The following is a 6,437-nucleotide window of genomic DNA, read 5'->3' on the forward strand; positions in this document are numbered from 1 at the left end:
CTGAAGGAAGCTGTCCATGCCTCCGCAGACCCCAAAACGGGGGTTATGACTGGAGCTAAAGGTGACAGAGAACACGCTCACGCTTTTACAACGGGTAACCACGTTACCTTCCATTGCCCGATGCGGCGTAGCCGTCGTCGTGCTGCTGCCTTACCTTTGGGAGGGAGGTGATGCTCACAGCCAGGGCGGGCGAGGCAGCGGCGGTCCCATGGCGAGTTCTCCCTCGGATTAAACAAAAAAAAAAAAAAAAAAGGAGGAGAGAAAGAGAGAGGATCTTGCTGTCTCGGGGATGGACGCCCGCTCTGTGCGCCCGCAACGACGCAGGCTGTCAAGCTCGCAGCCGAAATGCCACCGCGGGGAGAAGGGCCAGGGCGCTGGGGCTAATTTTAGCCCCTCAGGGGTTTTATCTTACCACTTCCATTCTTGGAAAGTTCCCCCTGGATAAATATAGAGAGGGGCAGCGAGGCGGGGGGAGGCTGGGACAGGTGCTGGAGGCTGCTTGACCCATCCGAGCAGACACAGAGTGTTTGCTTCACCGATTCCCTGCAGAAATCACAGGGTAGCGGGAGTTTCTGAGTCCCCAGCCAGGGCAGCGCGTTCCCTGCTGCGGCACCGGCCTCCGCGTTATCTTGGGTGCTGCCAGTCGCCCCATGGATCCCCTCTTAACCCCTCTCCCGACCGCCTTTTCCACTTTCAGAGCAATACAAATGGCCATTCGCAACATCCAGAATTGTTTATTGAAGACGAGAAGGACAAAAGGCACCGAAGAGGGTCCAGATTTCGCGCCCGAGCTGCTCCCGAGGCTTCCCTCCCAGCCAAACCTGCCAGCACAAACCGCTGCTTTGGCTTCGTAAAATTAAGCAGCACAGAGCAAGGCAGAAAACTTTGCAGGGGCAAAAAAAACAAGTGGGAAGCAGTGCTTGGGCTGTCTTATCAAAAGCTGTCAGCCGGTAAGCGCAATCGTATTTTATCCAGTTCCCTTTAAACCTTTTCCAAACTTTTCGGCGGCGGAGCAGGAACGGTCTGACAGTTTGAGGCAGCGTTATCAGCAGGACTAGATAGCGAGAGGGGAACCGAATTATCCCGCAGAAAAATCTCCACTGCTGCAAGAAGCAAAATCAGGGGCTCTGCAAAACATTTACGATGCCGCCGCCATCACCGCCGCACTCGCAGTTTGTCGTCACGCTGTGAAAAGCATGGAGAGCAGCAAAATGTTCAGTATTGATAGGGTTTGGACTTCTGGCTTCCTCATAAACTCACTCAAAAATAGATTGTCACTTCAAAAAGCTCAATTTCCCAAAGTCAACACTACGAATGGAATTATTGAGTAGGAGAAATGGGGATAAACATCGGAGCAAAAGCGGGGAGTTCAAGGTTTATTAAGCATTAAGAAGCTGCAACCACAACAGGGCTGCTGCAGTCAGAAAAGCCAAGCCTGGCTGGAAACCCCTTCAACAAAACGCAGAAATAAAAGCAGCAATTAAGAAGACAGTGTATTATAACGGGAGAAAAAGGGGATACAGACAACAGAACGAACACATGTTAGAAAATATGAAAGGTAGGAAACTGTAAGGGAACTTAGAGATGAAAGGAAAATCCTTGAACGGAAAATGTAACGATAAACTGCATATTCTTTTGTTGTTGCTGCTGCTGCTTAGTTGTTAACCAAGAAAAGAAGTCTTAGAAACAAGATCAGCTCTTGGGTAAGGAAGAGATTAAACCGAATACTAATGCAGCAAAGCGTATGAAGTCCTCGCTGATAAACCCACCCTCCACTGGAAGAACGCAAATGGAAATGCTCCTTGTGCTCCCCGAGCAGCCAAAGAGACAGGTCAAACAGCGTCCCGCCCGAGCATTTAAATCGGGAGATCGGATAAGCCCCAAATGGGAGCCCAAGGAGAGGCGACTGATAAGTCTGGCCCAGCTCGGAGAAGCTTCCCAACGCTTCAAACAGCGGGGAAGGCTGCGGAGCCGGGAGAAGCCTTCACCTTCGGCCTGAGCTCCGAGCGGGAGCGGGCTGCCCCCGAGCCGCTGGCTGCCCCGGCCCGTGCTCCGGGCAGAGCAGCTCCTCGGGCGGCTCCCCGTTCGTTGGGGAAGAATTAAGGGCAGAAGTATATTTAGTGCCAGTCAAGAAGGTTTTTTGGGAAGGTAAATCTCGCCCAACAAAGTTGCTTCCATTAAAGAGATTATAGTTATTAACGCAGCTGAAAAGAGGTAATGAGCTTTCTGATTTAGCACCGCTAAGCATTCCGATTTAAAAGTTTAGCGCTAAACAGCACCAAATAAATCATTCTGCAGGGATTAAGGATTTACTAACGGTCCTCAAGGTCGGAAACGCACAGTTATTGCGCGGGGCTGCTTCTGACTCCCGCCTTTGAACTGTAAGCCACTGCCAAGCCGCAGCAAAGCCTTTGAACTTGGGAGCTCCCCTCGGTGCTCACAACGCCCGCTCGCAGCTTTCGGGCGCCGACGCCTGCCTGTTCTGCTGGCCACCTTCTCGCCACCCGGCCTGGAGCCGGCTCCAGCAGCCGCGCGATTCAGGGATTAACCACGAGCGAGCACGGACACCTGCGGACCATCCCTGCCGACACCGTGCGCACCCGCACGGCCACAGCTCCCAGGGCCCCTTCTTCGGCACTTCTCAATTCGATGGGTGCACTAACGTACAAAATACGGAGTTAGAACTGAAGGAAAAAATCCGGGAACTGTTTCTTCTCCTCCACAAGCTGTAATTCCTCGAGGAATTTCGGCAACATCGGAGCCCCAGAGGTTCGGTGGTGTTGCAAGACGGCTCCCACCGCCTTCCAGGAGCCCCTTTCCTTTTAGGTCCGAGGATGCACTGGAGCCAGCAGCTGCAAACCGGCGTGAGAAGATGATCGTTAAGATGATCATTAAGAAGGCGATTGCTCTCTGCAAGGGCCTGAAAGGAGGCTGGAGCCGGGGGGGTCGGTCTCTGCTCCCCAGGAACAAGCGATGGGACGAGAGGGAACGGCCTCAAGCTGCGCCAGGGCAGGGTTGGGGTGGGTATTGGGAAAAACTTCTTCCCCAAAGGGCTGTCAGGGCCTGGCCCAGGCTGCCCAGGGCAGGGGCTGAGTCCCCATCCCTGGAGGGATTTAAAAGCCGGGGAGGGACATGGGTTAGTGGTGGCCTTGGCAGTGCTGGGTTAACGGCTGGACTCGATGATCTTAAGGGTCTTTTCCAACCTTAACGATTCCATGATTAAGGACCTGAAATACAGAACCCAAAGCCCACTGTTCGTTACGCGAGTTATCTGCACAACACTGATCGTTCACATAAATCTGCCTGTTTGCCCCGGTTGCTCTTCTGTGTGCTCCAGGGCTGGCAACACTTGGAAGTTATTCCTGGGAGAGCTAAGGGGGTCTTCTCTGCTTTTATTTTACAATAGTAAAATGTGCTGGGTTTCATTCCAAAGCTTTCAGGAAGAAGTAAAACTCTACTAATCCGCTCTGAGTCATGCCACCCCCAAGAGCATCTTTGCCCTGAGATCACAGACCATATGTTCAATAAGTTTTTTTTTTTTTATTATTCAAAATATCAGGCAATAAGAGCAGGCATGGGAGAACTACCTGCTCTTAAAGGATTCTCCTACAGCAGGTAGGACGGCGACGACCACCTTTCAGGAACAGAATTTCTGATCCGTGTGAATTGCCAGGTTTACCCCAAACACTTTCTCAAGCCACGCGCGCACTGGATCACCGTGCAACAAAAATCATTGCTTTCAAAACATTACTGGTCATCCCGAGGGGAAAAAAAAAAAATAACCACCTCAAATAAGCAGGAAAAGGAAAGTATCAAGTTCCAAAATGCTGTATGAAGGGACATACGAATAGGATAAAACACCAGAATTGGACCAGATTTCCTTAAAATGGGAAGTGGACTCCCCGTATCTTCATCCTCTCCCCGGTTTCGCCTTTGTCAGGTAAGATCTGTGAAAGTCTCTGTGCTGCCCGAGTCCCTCCGAGCGCCTCACCAGGGAGGGGACTGCCCTTGGGCACCGTACAAAAACCAGAACGCTTGCAGAATACTCCAGTTTTGGAGTGTCAAGTCAGCCTCAGCCTTTGGTCCGTACGCCTGCCTGGCCCCCGGCGCGAGCCTGCGAAGCCATCGGCCAAGAGCAGCGCCTGCTAATGCTGCAGATCCATACCCGTTTGGTCTTTTTGCAAGAGAGCTTTTATATATATATATATATTTTTTTTTATTGATAACCACTCACACTGGGTTCCTTGCTTCTCTCCCGCAGCCGAGCAGGCTCCAAGATCTGTTCTTTGTTGAGAGAGAGAGGAAAAAAACCAGATCCCGTAAGTAGCGTTCCCTTTTCCCAAAACCACTGCAACAGAGCCATGGGAATCAGGGCTCTGGTCTGGCTCACAGACAGGTTATTACTCCTAAGGCTGCTGGGTTTTGCATCCCCCCCCCATCCCCTCCACTCCCCCCAAGCGAAAGAAAATACAAGTTACAGGAGAACACTTGAATTTAGAGAGAAGTTACAATTAACACACCTGCTGCCTATCGTTAAAGAAACATTATTCAGGACAAAACGGCCCTTTGGTTAGGGATTTGAGCGGGGGAGGACCTGCCGCAGCCCCACACGCCGGCCGAGCCGCGCGGACCCACGCCAGGACCGAGCGCGGTCCCCTCTCGGCAGCGAAGGGCTACGGTGAAGGTTCAATCCTGCCCCTGCGCCGTGCTGAGCGCAATGACAGTACCTCCCCTCCTTGCCTGTGCAAACAGATACAAAAATGCTCTTTCTGCTGCTAGGCTGAGTTGACTTTTTTTTTTTCCCCCTTTTAAAAAGTCATCAACCCCCAAATTTGTAGTCTCGCTTCAATATCAGAGGAGTTTATCCATTGTACGTACACGCATGAAGCCTCAACACCGATATTTCTCTAGCAAATCCTCACCGGCATCTTTAACTGCTGGGTGACTGAATGGGATAAAATGTGAGTGCAAAGCTGCATTGCTACCAAAAAACCCAAGTATTATTGCTCTACTGCAGCAAAGAACGCACCGACGCGGAAAGATGGATCAACATTTGAAGGTGGCCTCGGCGCGCATGAACCTGAACCTCAACGAGAAAGCAGGTTAATGTAACTTGCTTTTTCAATCTGAACTTAGAACAGCAGGCTTCACCTTAAACCAGTGATTTTCCAGTCCGTGCCTCCAATTAAGTTTCCTGATCAGTATTTTACTCAGCACAAGTTCGTTAAGAACAAGTCTTCAGCAATACTCCTGCGACGACTCGGAGCGGAACCTGCCCCCGCAAAGCTACAGGTAGCGCCGACAGGGCAGTTTCAAATCACCCGCAGCGACGATGCTGTCAGACAGACAGTAAATTTTCCCCAAATGTAAATTACAGCTTTATCAATTCTAGTCAGCGCTAATGCTAATAATCCAATTAAATGCAAGGCAAGTCTAATTTAGGTAAATGAAGGATTTCACTGGCACCATTAAGAACATTTAAAATTAGCAAGAAGGAAAAAAAAGACTTGAAACATCTGGGGACTGAGTATACCCAAGTGTCAGGCGTATTTTTTGCCTTAATACATAGGAAAGAAATACCCGTTTTTAGGATGCACAGTGCAGTGGAAAACATTCACCGGGGCTGGGTACGAGGTCTGGGGCTTGGCTCTGGTCCTTGCGTCTGTCCGCCCCGACCGACGACGGACGGTTCGGGGCTATTCGCATTTAGGGTTAAAGGCCGAACCGCTGCTGAACTGACCTGGGAGAAACGGTTTGTCCGTCTCTCCCAGGACGTCCGTTGTCCTTCTCCGAAGGAGGACGTTCGGCCTTCAGCACGTTCTTCCGCAAGTCCCATCCCCGCCACCCAGCTCCCCCATCTCCCACACAGAGTATTAAAAACCTCCAGATGCTTATTTTAAAATTAATTACTAAAATAGCCTACATTACCAGGCACCAATTTAAACCATTTACATGAATTTACCCATCCAAATGGCATCCTGAAGCATTTTGTAAAGCCTTATAAACATCAAATTAGCTCGTGTTACCTAATTCCTCTCTGCTTTGCAGATCTGTATTTAATTGTAGGATTTGACTGTTACCACACAGCTGTAAGTTATTAAAGCACCAATTCCCATCTTGGTTATAAACACGAGGCAAGTTTTGCACCTGGAATCTCCCTCTCGAGCATCCTCCCACCTCACTTGAGTTTGTCTGCCCCACCTTGACTCACTACTGAAGTCATGATTAAGAAGAACTGGATAAAAGAGCATTTTTAAGTGATACCACCAGCAGACGGACTGCAGATTCTTCACTCAAAGGTAGCAGAAAAAGATCTCTTCACCTGGTGCTGTGCAACGCCCACGAAGGCCAGGCTCGGTTCCTCACAGCGGGCCAGGAGGAAGGTCTGCCTGCTGGGCAGAAAGCTTCTGAAGTCAGCCTGGAGCCACCTGTAGACA

This window comes from Platalea leucorodia, assembly GCF_965183815.1.
Source record: "Platalea leucorodia genome assembly, chromosome: 10".
Taxonomy (NCBI): Eukaryota; Metazoa; Chordata; class Aves; order Pelecaniformes; family Threskiornithidae; genus Platalea; species Platalea leucorodia.